This window comes from Petaurus breviceps, unplaced genomic scaffold, assembly GCF_028583685.1.
Source record: "Petaurus breviceps papuanus isolate PSGF00001 unplaced genomic scaffold, PetGlider_PUasm1.0 175, whole genome shotgun sequence".
NCBI lineage: Eukaryota > Metazoa > Chordata > Mammalia > Diprotodontia > Petauridae > Petaurus > Petaurus breviceps.
The window spans coordinates 58,967,562-58,980,377 of NW_027185764.1; the positions used below are offsets into that span (position 1 = coordinate 58,967,562).

Sequence of the window (12,816 nt, forward strand, 5' to 3'; positions counted from 1 at the left end):
ATACCTGTCAATAGAAGGCCAGTGATTGTGGGTCAAAGATAGGCAGCTAGGTGGCGCCATAGTGCACAGAACACTGGGCTTGGGACCAGAGAGACTCATCTAAGTTCAAATCTGGCTTCAGAGACTTCTTTGCTGTGTGACCCTGGGCAAGTCACTTAACCCTATTTGCCTCAGTTTCCTCACCTGTAAAATAAACTGGAGAAGGAAATGGCAAACTACTCCAGTATCTTTGCCAAGAAAACCACAAATGGGGTCATGGAGGAAACAAATGAACAAAACAACACCTGTCAGCAAAGGCCCAATGACTGTGGGTCAAAGTTAGGCAGCGAAACTAAATGCAAAGAAATGTATTAAAATGCTAAGGAAGATTGCTGACTGTAGCATCAGTTTCCCAGGGTACAGATACAGTTTTTCTCATTTTTCAGAGCCCCTTAGAGTATACAACCCATCAGAAGCATCCTGTGGCAACTTAGGACAGCTAAGTAACACCTTTCACAGGAGAAGGAGGAGGAGGCAAAGGAGGATTCATTCAAGGGGAAAAGGGAGCTCCTGTAGGGGAATATCTGCCATGAAGCTACTAAGATTTGTTAATAGAATGAGAAGAAATTCCCTGTTCATGGGCAGAAGACAAGAGTAGGTGACCAAATACTTTTATAATAATGAAAGACCTTTTAGACAAAACTGCAGTTATGGTTATTTAGAGTTATTTAGTGGGTTATTTAGAGAAGAGATGAGGTATATCTTACCCAAGAACAACAAACAGTGGTTACAATAGTGGATGACATGATGGTTTTACCATGTCCTTGCATAGTTTGCTCTGGCTTATTTCTCCCTCAAAGTTATTGGGGACTTTACTATCAGATCACAATATGGGTGGGGGGGGTGGGTCTACATTAAAATATCACGATTGTGGTTCCTATTTTTCCACTAAATGGACTAGAGTACTGAGCCAAATTTGCTCTTCCAATTATGCTTCTAATTTCATCACTGAAAAGAAACTATTTTCTTTAGATTTATCAATGATTTCTTAATTGCCAAATCCTTTTCCTTTCTTTTTTGCTTTTTGGCAATTGGGGTTAAGTGATTTGCCCAAGGTCACACAGCTAGTAAGTATCAAGTGTCTGAGGCCGGATTTGAACTCAGGTCCTCCTGACTCCGCTGCCCCTGACAAATTCTTTTCTTAACTGAATTTGTTCTGTGAAGTCTGGATTCAGTCAAAGGGCTATACTTGAGGGCCACATGTGACCTCAAGGCTGCAGGTTCCCCATTCCTGGCCTAGACAATCAGCAAAATGATAAATTGAGACCTAATTTCTAACACTTAAGACAGATTTGAGGTGTAAATGCTCACAATGAAAATTTAACAACCAGCTGTCAAGGTTCTGACTCCAATAAAATCCTGTGTTAAGGGAAAAGAAGCTGGATAACAGAAGACCCTAGTGCCCCAAGGAAAAGATACTAGACAGCCCTTCAAAAGACTGTTGTCTTGTCTGTGCATGTGTGGCAGCAAGCATCCCAAGCGTCCTCAGGGTTTGCTGCCAATACAGGTTCTTGGATCTGCTTTGATAAAGGAAAGCAACTCAAAATGGGTTAACAAGCTTACTTTAATCAGTCAGACATATATCGTTTACCTTGTTCAGGGGAAAAGGTCAGCACCCCGAACTTCAAAGTACACAGACAGAATTATCAAGACAGAAACAGATCTAGTAGACAGATTTCAAACTGTCCAACCATTACATCCATACGCAGTCAACATCTGGGTTTCAACATCTGGGTTTTTTCAAAGCCGGGGGGCTCAGGACAATGGCTTCCCAGAATCCACATCAAATCACAGAACACTTCTCAAAGTGAGCCCCAAAACAAAGCTACACATCAGGGCTTATCTAGCCTTCTCCTGGCTCAGAGAATGTAACAATCTTTTGGACCCACTGGCCAATCAAAAAGTATCTACTGAAAAACAAGCCTCCCACCCCAGGCTCCAGGTGCACTTTAGCCTAGGGGCAGGGAAGATCTTTAAAATTTACATTCCCATTACAGCATGCCAAGTCTTTTTTCCAGACTGAAAATCTCATACACCACCCCCCAACTCCCCACTCTAGTTCCTTCAACCACTCATCACAGTCCTTTCACTATTCCAGTCCCTAGCTTTTAGACAAAGTTCAACTTGTCTTTTCTAAAATGGTGCCTGGGATTGAGACGCAGTGTGGCAATTCTGACATTCCTGGCCACTTAAGAATCAGCCAATGAATGCCCTAGGGCTTCAAGGTGATGTCTGTAGGGTAATAAGATACCCTTGCTCCATAGCCCCCAATATCAAATATGCTCTGTCCCCCAGATGTTGGGGTTCATATCCAGCCAGCACTGCTTAGATAGGCTACAGTGGCACAAAAAAAAGCCCAAAACAACAACAAAAAAACTAGTCACCCTCCCACCCAGTTCCTCTTTTGTTATAAATTGGAAGGAGTTAAGAGATTTTAACTATCATAGGACAAATCATTTTTAAAGTAATAAGTGGGGGCTAGTGGGGAGAGGGAGGAAATGAGGTGAATAAGCCTTATATAGAGCTTACTATGTATCAGGCACTGAGCCAAGCACTTTACACATATTCTCCCATTTGATCCTCACAACACCCCGAAGAGATGGGAACTCTAATTATCCACATTTTACAGAAGAGGAAACTGAAGCAGAAAGAGGTTAAGTGATTTGCCCAGGATCATACAACTTGTAAGTACTTTGAACTTTGGTCTTCTTATCTCCAAGCATGGTGCTCTATCCATGATGCTACCTAGGTGCCTCAATAACTGAATAACTGACATTTCTACATATATACAATTGTGCTTTAAGATTTACAAAACCTTTAAACTGCATGATCTCATTTGTTCCTCAAAGCAACCCTTAATACTACAGATATTATAATCCCCATGTATAGAATGAAAACTGAGGCTCAGAGAGACAAAGTTGTCACAACTAAAAAAATATCAGAGGTGAAATCCCAGCAGTACTGTGCACTCTTCACTGTCTGCTACAGTATGCTGACAAACGGTTACTGGGCACAAGGCACTGAGTACACAAAAAGGCAAAATAAGAACAAATCCTGACTGCAAGGGGCTTACATTCTACTGGGGTGAATGGATAAACTAACAGAACTTGGTTTGGATTATCTAAAAATTTCATTCCAAGATAGTGATTCCCTGATTGATCAGTTACATGATTATGACAATTCCACCATCTGCCATACCCGAACATGGATGCTAGATCCTTATCTTACAGAAGAGAAACAATTGGCGAGACACACAGAATCAAACTGCACACTGTTGTAGCTACACTGGCATTGGTGTTACACAATGAACGTACAGTAGATGGTGGATATAGTGAATATGCATAATATTAATAAGAGAGAAATGCACTTCATTTTTTACATGTGATATTACGGAAATGAAAACAACACCCTTTATCATGAAGACGTCAGCAACTAGTGCATGACCTAGATTACTGCATATTATTTATGTAATCACTTGGAAGCAGCTTACAACAGCTCAGAAAAGCCAAATCAAAACCACTAAACCCAACACCCCGTGCAGTCCCATCCTTTCCCTTTACCCAGGCTGTTCAATGTTACATAATTAATCTAAAATTATCTCTTTCTCCTACCTCCAAGGATACCCAGACTTTTAAGATATATACGGTGTTTCCAGTTCTACAATGCTTTCTCAAAGGTGGAAGGAGTTATGTGCATGCTTAGCAGCCTTGGATAATTTTAAGGACATTTTAAAAATTAAAGAGTTAAAATGCAGTAAATGCATTGTTTATAAACATCTTCAACCCAAGATCACAGGAATTCATTTTAAGGAAATCAAATCCTTAAATGAAATGCAAAGAAAATAAATGCTTAACAATTTTGCAGCAGCCTAGCTCAAGACAGAATAAAGAAGGGGCATTTCACTGCTGAGTATTTTGTACAGGGTTGCACAAAGTCTATACCAACTCATGTAAGTACAGATACCTATATTTTAGGACCAGAGTAGTTTCTCAGATGTCTGCCTACCTACTGCTATCTTCTGGTACACCATCATGAGTAGTTTCAGTTGTGTCTAACCCTTCATGACCCCATTTGAGGTTTTCTTGACAAAAGATCCTGCAGTGGTTTGTAGTTTACTTCTCCAGCTCATTTTACAGATGAGGAAACTGAGGCAAACAGGGTGAAGTGACTTGCCCAGTCACACAGTTAGTAAGTGCTTGAGGCTGCAAGACCAAATATCTATTTTTCCTTCCTCCCACTTCAGTGCTTAGCTCCTGCTTCCAGTTTTCCATCAGCTTTCATAGTGATTTCCACTTATCACTATCATGAGAACCTGCCCATGCTTTCCCAGCTAATCCCAGGGTCTTTTCCAACTTCTTTTGCCAAGAAGGAGCTTCTTCTGGACCCCAGGGGAAATGTGACAAGGAATTTAGCTGGGCCTCACCACCCTGTAACTCCTGTCAATGATGCTCCAAATAACACCTTGAATGCCACTCATGGGAGCATACCTTGGAGGGAAATAGGTCTGCCTCAACTGGACATCTGTGCCTAGAATGTCAAATGATAAAGAAGCACAGGGCAAAAAATTTGGCATACCTACAAATCTAAATGCTACAAAACACAGCCCTGCCTAGAAAACTACAAAAAAAATTTCTTTTCAGCCTAAAATGAAAACATGTTTTTTTTTGTGGGAAATAAGGTGGTTTTTTTTCAATGTATCAAAAACATAGTACAGCAGAAATCAGTAAATAAGTTAAGCAAAAACAGCATTTGACATACCTTTGGACTATTGCACAAAGTAGTAGCAAAGCATTTTTCAAATAGAGGGGATAGCAAAATTTGCAAAAGAGCATATGTTTCAATGCTCCAACTCACTAATAAGAAAAACACAAATTAAAACAACTGAAGTTCTACCTCATACCCTAGAAATTTGCAAAGAAAGACCAAAAAAAGGTGGGAGAAACAACACAGTGGAGGAATTATGGGAAGCCAGGCACAGAAATACAGTTGGTGAGGCTATGAATCTGTCCAGCAGTTTTGGATAGAAATTTGTAATTGTACAAGAAAAGTGACTAAATTTGTAACTTCTGACCCACCGGGTCACATGAGCAACAAGATGTTGTCCCTGGATTGCTACAACCTCTCAAAACCAGAAGATAAGGTAACTTCAAAGATAAAACAACTTCAGGGGTCTCTCTCTAACCCAAAAGCATTAAAAAACAACCCCCAAACCCAGGAACTGATGGTTCACTGACCCTGAGCTCACTCAGCACCCCTTCTCCACCTCAGTGAGGGGAAGTGAGGCTGCACTAGCAGACCTGAGGACAACACAAAGGCTTAGTCAAAACTCAGCCCTGCAACCCAGTCCCCCTTCTTTTTCTCTAATGCCATGAAGACACTGGCTTCAAGACGTGGAACTTTGCTCCAGCCTCAAAAGCTAGCTTGGTCACAGCCTTTTAGGATCAAAAGCCTGCCAGGGGCAACAACCCAGAAGGGTCAGTGCTGCAAAACTAAACTGCTGGTTAGGGGGCAGAGAACTGAGGAACAGAGGGAATGGGACAAGCCATCAGGAATGGATGCCATGCATGTGGGGAGCTATGCAGCACTCCATCAAGGCCGAGACAAAGAATATAGCACCCAGATGGGGTCAAGCGGAGTCAAGTGGAGCAGAGACAAGGCTGGTGACAATTGCCCAGCATGGAAGGAGCTGAGATACTTTGATATCCAGCCCCCAAGAAAACCACAGAAGGAAGGGAGTCAGGAAATAAGAGGAGAAAAAGACAGAAAAGACCAAAGATTTCAGGAAGAAGAAAACTCAAAAGACCTTGAACATAAACAGATAAATCAATGAGAAAAACAGTAACAACAAAAGAAAATATGGCCTCCAGATCTAGTAAATGAATTCTGGCATCTATTGATAAATAATGCAAAACAAAGGAAAATAATCCAACACCCGATGAGACAGAGGACACTGTGGAATTTGAGGAGATTGGAGAGCCATAACAAGTTATTCCTGAGTGGTATAAAAGGAACAAGAATTATGAGAGCGGAATTTATATCCTACACAGCAAAACTAATGAACAGAATAGAAAAACTTACATCTGCAATGGCAAGCTTCATCAAAGAAACAAATTACAGAATAAGAGAGTGAGAAGGCAAATACACAGGACAAGCTACAAGAGAAGCAAAAAGCAGTAACATTAAAAGAAAATACACTCATTATGCAAGCAAAACATACTGAACTCAAAGACAAAATGCACAGAGACAACCTGAAGATCACAGGTCTCCTAGAAGAACAGGACAGGTCAAAAAAATTCCTAACACCATAACAAAGGAAGTAATAGAAGGAATGCCCCAAACTTCTAAACATAGAAAGTAAAATTCTAATTAGAAGAATTCACAGATCACCTTTAAAACAAAAGTAAAAAACCAAGACTACAAATTCCAAGACACATAGAGGTTAAATTTAACAATTCAATTCAGAAATAAGTTCTGCAAGCCATCAAGAGAAAGTCCTTCACATATAAAGGAAAGGATATTCAATTAATGCAACACCATTCTGCAGTCACTAGAAAAAGGAAGGTTTATTCCAATAATGTGCTCCAAAGAGCAATGGTGCTCACTCAAGGTGACCAATCCTGCAAATCTGAGCTTAACCACACAGGACAAAAGATGGATATTTAATAATAAGGAAGAGTCTGAAACATTTTTAGAAAGAAAACCAGAACTGAAGAGATTATTTGCCTCTCAAACACTCCCAAATAACAGAAATGCAGGAGTGAATAAATTAAGCAGACAATGACAGCAACAGAGTGATAGACTTCTTTCTACATGAGACAGGGGTGAAGGTGGAAATCTTATAGAGGTCACAATAAAGAGGCGGATGGGGACATTATGGACAGAATATAGTGACATGTCTACTAGTGAAAGAAAGCCTCTTTTGTGGGACTACATTACAACATGGGAAAGGTATATAAAGGAGGGTAGGGGAATAGGGAGACAAGAATGATTTGTGGGGGTGAGGGTCAAATCAAGGGCTAACAATGAGGATGAAAGGTGACCTCTGTGGTCTCAGAAAGAGAAGAAGCTGGGGGATAAGGGAGTTGAAAAGTGGGGGAGGGAAGGGAATAGGCCTTACTTTGGAGGTGAGAGAGGATCCCACTGAATTGTCCTATGGGTGAAGAGAACCTTACACTGGATGAGGCTGAGGGATTTGGCACTTGAAAAGTCTACTTGTTCTGGGGAGGAGAGGGAGTAGAAAGCTGGAACTCCTTGCAACATAGGCAGCTGGAGAAGTGGGAGAACAGACTCCAGAAGGAGATTTCTAGACAAATGTAGAAAAAAAAAAGTCAACAAAATCAGATATAAATCATAGGTGGACTAAGTAATAAGGAACATGGTGGGGAGGGGCCCTCTAATGGGGAAGTGTCCTTTATGACATCTATAATGATGCCTATTGTTCGGCAAGTGAGACCCACTAGAAAAGGGGATCCATGGAGTAAACCCTATAAGGCAGTGGCAGGAACTCTCTAGAGAGGAGAGCCTAGAATGAATGCCTTGGAAGCTTTGAAGAAGCATGAAGAAGACAGAAATCATTTTAGGGGTGATGAATCAGTGAATGAAGGTCTAGTAGAAAGAGAAGATGGAAAATGAAGAGAGAAAAATCTTTCTTGAAAAGAGCAAAAAGAAAAAGAAATTAGGGTGGCTAGATGGCACAGTGAATAGAGCACCGGCCCTGGAGTCAGGAGGACCTGAGTTCAAATCCAGCCTCAGACACTTGACACACTTACTAGCCATGTGACTTTGGGCAAGTCACTTAACCCCGAAAGGAAGGAAGGAAGGAAGGAAGGAAGGAAGGAAGGAAGGAAGGAAGGAAGGAAGAAAAGCAAAAATAGAAAAGCAAAAAAAAAAAGAAATTTAAAAACAAAGGAACCAGGAGAAAAAGCAAGGGAGGGGAAATATCAAATAAGAGGAAGGGGTGGGGTGAGGGGAAGAGAGCCAGTAGAAACAGTGCCACCTCAAAAAAAAAAAAAAAGATTAAAGTTAATTTTTGTTATTCAGTCATTTCTCAGGGTGTCTGACTCATTGTGACCCTATTTGGGGTCCTCCCCACCCCCTGCAAAGATACTGGAGTGGCTTGCCATTTCCTTCTCCAATTCATCTTATAGATGAAACTGAGGCAAACAGGGCTAAGTGACTTGTCCAGGGTCACACAGCTGGTGAGTGTCTTAAGCTCACATTTGAACTCAGGGAGATGAGTCTTCTGACTTCAGGCCCGGCATTCCACCCACTGCACCATGTTTTACTTTATTTAGTAAAGTAACTGAAAGAACATAATACTATGTTTATAGCCGAAGAGGGAACCAGAAGCTGAAACGTTTTTACACAGACAACATTAATGCTTCTAGGATAAGAAGCAAAGTGGTCAAATGGGAAAAAAATATCTTTGCATCAAACTTCTCGATAAGGATTTGGTATCCAAGATCTATAAGCATTTAATAAATCCATGAGTCTAATATCCAGTCCCCAAGAGATAAACGGTCAAAGCATATGAACCAACAACTCTCAAAAGAACTGCAAAGTATAACCTTTGGCCCAATGATTTCGGTAGTCCGGTATATAGCCCAAGGATGTCAAAGAGGAACGTTCCAATATATACTAAAACATTCACAGCAGCACCTTCTGTGGTAGCAATGATGGGAACAAAGTGCCCATCGATTAGGGAATGGACGAGTATAATATATTGTGTAAGTGCAATGGGATATCACTATGCTGGAAGAAATGACAAATGAATTCTGAGAGACATGAAAGATGCAGAGGGAAATAAACAGAAACACAATATCCAGCATGACTCCAAGTATGAAAATTCAAAGATCAGTGAGTAAAAGGAAGCCAAATTCCAAGGAACTGAAAAATCAGTAATGGGTCTGAAGAACAAGAATAAACTGGTGTAAATTGGTGTAAAGTAAATATAATAATAATAAAACATACCCCCCCCTTTCTCAGCAAAGAAGTAACAAACTATGAGGGCAGAACAAAGATACATACATTGTGAGAAGCAGCCATGGTATGGTTGTTTTTCTGTAATGTCTTCTTTAAGAAAGAATATTCAGGGGCAGCTAGGTGGCACCAGCCCTGAAGTCAGGAGGGCCTGAGTTCAAAAGTGGCCTCAGACACTTAACACAAAAACTAGCTGTGGGACCTTGGGCAAGTCACTTAACCCCAGCTGTCCTCCAAAAAAAAAAAAAAGCAAAAAAAAAATGTTACATGGTATGGCTTTCTGAGAGGAAGAGGAAGGAGAATACTGGGAGAAATTTTGGTGATTTTTTAAAAAAAGACATCATTGAAAATTTATTTTAAAAAATAAAGTCTGGGAAAAGGTATATGAATTGATGCAAAGTGAAGTGAGTAGAACCAGGAGAAAACTGTACTCAATAACAGCAATATTGAAATGATGATCAACTGAAAGACTTAACTACTCTGATCAAGACAGTGATCCAAGTAATTCAAGTAATTTCATGAAGAAAAATGCTACCTCCCTAAAGTGAGAGAATTGATGAACTCAGTGAAGACTGAAGAATACTTTCTTTTACCTAATATTTCTTGCTTTTTTGTGTTTTTGGAAGGTAACATGGCTAATATTGAAATATGTTTTACGTGACTTCACGTGTATGATTGACATATTATTTGCCTTCTTACTGGGTGGAAGAGGGGGGGAAGGGAGGGAGAAAATCTGAAACTCAAAATTTTAATTTTTTGAATGCCAAAATTTTTTTTAAATGAAATTGGTTAGTATTCAATGAAATAAGAATATTTAACAAAATTTAAAAAAAATAAAGTACAGGGTAAAAAGAACTCATTAGGGGTGGCCAGGTAGCACAACGAGTAAGAGCACCGGCTCCAGTGTCGGCGGATCCTGGGGATCGAATCTGGGCTCAGATACTTAGCACCACACCCAGAAATAACTGGCTGTGTAACCTTGAGCAAGCTACTTAACCCCAACTGCTTAAAAAAAAAAAACTCATGTAGAGGGAAGTGTTCAGACTTAGGGAACTGACTTCCATAATGACAACACTGCAGAGGAAAAATAACTTTTAAAGACTCTAGAACTCTGATTGATATAATGATAAAATCAAGTGTAGAAAACTGAAGATCAAACACGCTGCTACTCACCTCCTGTCAGAGAAGTGCAAAAGATTTAAAATGAAGAGACATTATTTTCAGCCAGGGCCAATGTGGAAATGTGTTTTGCTGGACTTCTTGCATGCTGGGGGAGGCGTGGGAGAGGGTAGTTAAATGGGCAGATTATAAATGCATGTAAAAATACACAAATGTATTAAAATATTTTTAAAAGACAAAGACCAAAGACCTGCATTGAGGCTTTAAAAAAAAGTGGAAGGAAGCAAGAATGTCATGTATGGGAAATACCAAGCAGGCCAATTTGGCCAGGTTGTAGAGTGCTCTAGGGGGAATAATGTGAAATTAATCAGAAAAGACAGGTTGGAACCAGGTTGGGAAGTTCGAACCACAGGATTTAACACTCAATTATAATGTCATCTTGGATTCTGTAATTCAGAAGGACAGACCTAGAGCTGGACTCCATTTTAGAGGCCACCTAGTCCAACACCCTCATTTTACAGAGAAAACCGAGGCCCAAGCAATTAGTGGGATTTGAATCCAGGACTCTGACTCCAGAACCAATGTTCTTTGCACTATCTGTATTACTTCCTAATTGCTTTCATGTGTAAAATGGAGTTAGAAAATCCAATCCCAGCTCTGCCTCATTTGTTTATATGACCACTGGCAAAAATCACTTAAATTTCTCTGGACTTAAGTTTCCCTATCTGTAAAAGGGGGAGTTAACTAGATGATCTCTAAACCTTTCCTTTTCCAGCTGTATTATATGAACCTAATGCCCAGCCCTCCCCAACCCCTTTCCTTTAGGGAGCTGTCTCACACTTCAGACCAACCCTCAAGGAACTTATTTATTTTTCTTTTTATTGACTGTATCTTCAGGACTTAGCACAGCACAGTGCTTCATACATAGTAGGTATTTGTTGCTGTTGTTAAGTCTTTTCAGTTAGACTCTCTGTGACCCCATTCGGGATTTTCTTGACAGAGATAATAAAGTGGTCTGCCATTTCCTTCTCCAGCTTAATTTAGACAAATTTTTAGTTTTGTATAAATGTAAATACTATTATCTTATTCTTAATGTTTCCACATCATATTTCCCTTGGCACCCTGTTAGGCTGATCTTCACAGATGAGGAATCTGAGGCAAAAAGACTTAAGTGACTTGCCCAGGGTCATCACCCAGCTAGTAACTGTCTGAGGTAGGACTGGAACTCTGGTCCTCCTGATTCTGGGGCTGGCTATCTGGCTGCCCCAGAAGACATTTTAAATGTTCATTGGATTGGACTAGTACAGTGCTGGACATATAGGTTAGTGCTCAATCAAAACTGTTGATGACCTTTCATTTTAGTTGAAAAATGAATCCAATTTTCACAAAGATCACTCAACTAAGAGCTTGCCTTCGGCAAGTAAAAGAAAACTTCTAAGATTATTTCACTTCCTAAATATTTGGGGGGAAAGAATGGAAAAGGAGGAATTTGAAATCAAATGAATTTTTTTAAGTTTGCAAGGGGGAGGTATAGCATGACAATGTTTAAATCATGAAAATTCAAACAAAAAGCTTTACAAAATCATGATCCCTACCTTTTCAAAGTAGTTAGCAGGAAAAGAAATCCTTTCCCAAGGCTGAGCAACTTAAGGAAAAACTTACTTTTTTATAAAAAGGAAGAGGAAATACAAAAGGGCAACAAAACACCACTGACAAGTCCACAGGGTCAGAGACCATCCAGAACGCTTCTCAATATATACCAAAATGCAGCCCCAAAGTACACAAAAGCAGACACTTGGATTTTCAGCTTCACTGCTGAAAAATGTAATCCCACATATTTAACAGGATGCAGAGGGAAATATGATGTAGAAACATGAAGAATAAGATAATAGTAGATACATTTATACAAAACTAAAAATTTGTGTCTAAATTAAGATTAAATGCAGGAGTTTGCTACTGTTGTAGAGTTGTTTCACTTGTGTCCAACTCTCCATGATCCCATTTGGGGTGTTCTTGGCAGAGATATTAGAGTGTTTTGCCATTTGCTTCTCCAGCTTATTTGACAGATGAGGAAACTGAGGCAATCAGGGTTAAGTGACTTGCCCAGGATCACATATCTAGGAGGTATCTGAGTCTGATTTTGAACTCAAGTCTGACTTCAGGCCCAATGTTCTACCCACTGTGCCACCTAGCTGCTCTTTAAAGGAATTTTTTATATAAGGAAAAGAAAGTCCTATTTTGCTAAGTATGAATTTTCATGAGTTTATGGCAAATTACACCTATATGATTAAAATTGGTAGCTAACATGGTAATAACAAAAATTCCAAACACTACATTACATTACATGGAATAACCTGTTGAGTCAGATGCAACATCTCCCCCCCGACCCCAACCATGATACAAATTCTCTATTTTCTAACTTAGGGTGCCGTCTTTGGGCAAGGCCATTGCTAGAAAGTTGGACAAGAAGACTAATGGTTGCATTCTAGCAATAAGATACCATGTGACACAACTGAACAATGACTTTTGGGAAACAAACTAGAGATATTTTCTCAATGTAAAGGTTGGTTGTATTCTAGACAAGTTGGTTCTAAACAGAATTTCCATACAAAAATCCAAATTTCCTACTTCCTCCATCTTCATGAATAAAGCAGGTGGTCTCCAACCCAGCAAAAAACA

The 12,816-nt window shown here is 39.8% G+C and overlaps 1 protein-coding gene across 7 annotated transcripts in view; it reads right to left on the reverse strand.

Annotated features, from left to right (window-relative positions):
- Positions 1 to 12,816, reverse strand: part of FAM169A (family with sequence similarity 169 member A) — a 65,320-nt gene that overhangs the window by 39,028 nt on the left and 13,476 nt on the right. Inside the window, exon 2 of one of the 7 annotated variants that reach the window (XM_069085177.1) lies at positions 7,157 to 7,342. The exons of the other annotated variants lie outside the window; for them this stretch is intronic. The gene's annotated coding sequence lies outside the window, so the exon portion shown is untranslated. The remainder of the gene's footprint in view (positions 1 to 7,156; positions 7,343 to 12,816) is intronic. 7 annotated transcript variants of the gene reach the window in all.